Source organism: Staurois parvus, unplaced genomic scaffold, assembly GCF_062004578.1.
Source record: "Staurois parvus isolate SC_StPar_1 unplaced genomic scaffold, SC_StPar_1.0 ptg000814l, whole genome shotgun sequence".
NCBI lineage: Eukaryota > Metazoa > Chordata > Amphibia > Anura > Ranidae > Staurois > Staurois parvus.
In genome coordinates, this window is record NW_028318610.1 from 2,355,001 (window position 1) to 2,355,844 (window position 844).

Genomic DNA, 844 nt, shown 5'->3' on the forward strand with positions numbered 1-844 from the left:
GACACTGAGCCAGGATAACACTGAGCCAGGACACTGAGCCAGGACAACACTGAGCCTGGACACTGAGCCTGGACATTGAGCCTGGACCCTGAGCCTGGACCCTGAGCCTGGATCCTGAGCCAGGACAACACTGAGCCTGGACACTGAGCCTGGACACTGAGCCAGGACAACACTGAGCCAGGACACGGAGCCAGGACAACACTGAGCCTGGACACTGAGCCTGGACATTGAGCCTGGACCCTGAGCCTGGACCCTGAGCCTGGATCCTGAGCCAGGACAACACTGAGCCAGGACACTGAGCCAGCACCCTGAGCCTGGACAACACTGAGCCAGGACACTGAGCCTGGACACTGAGCCTGGACAACACTGAGCCTGGAACTGAGCCTGGACCCTGAGCCTGGACACTGAGCCTGGACACTGAGCCAGGACACTGAGCCTGGACACTGAGCAAGGACACTGAGCCTGGACCCTGAGCCAGGACAACACTGAGCCTGGACACTGAGCCAGGACAACACTGAGCCTGGACACTGAGCCAGGACAACACTGAGCCTGGACACTGAGCCAGGACCCTGAGCCTGGACCCTGAGCCAGAACCCTGAGCCTGGATCCTGAGCCAGGACAACACTGAGCCAGGACACTGAGCCAGGACATTGAGCAAGAACCCTGAGCCTAGACAACACTGAGCCAGAACCCTGAGCCTGGACCCTGAGCCAGAACACTGAGCCAGGACAACACTGAGCCAGAACCCTGAGCCTGGACCCTGAGCCAGAACACTGAACCAGGACAACACTGAGCCTGGACACTGAGCCAGGACCCCGAGCCTGGACACTGAGCCAGGACATTG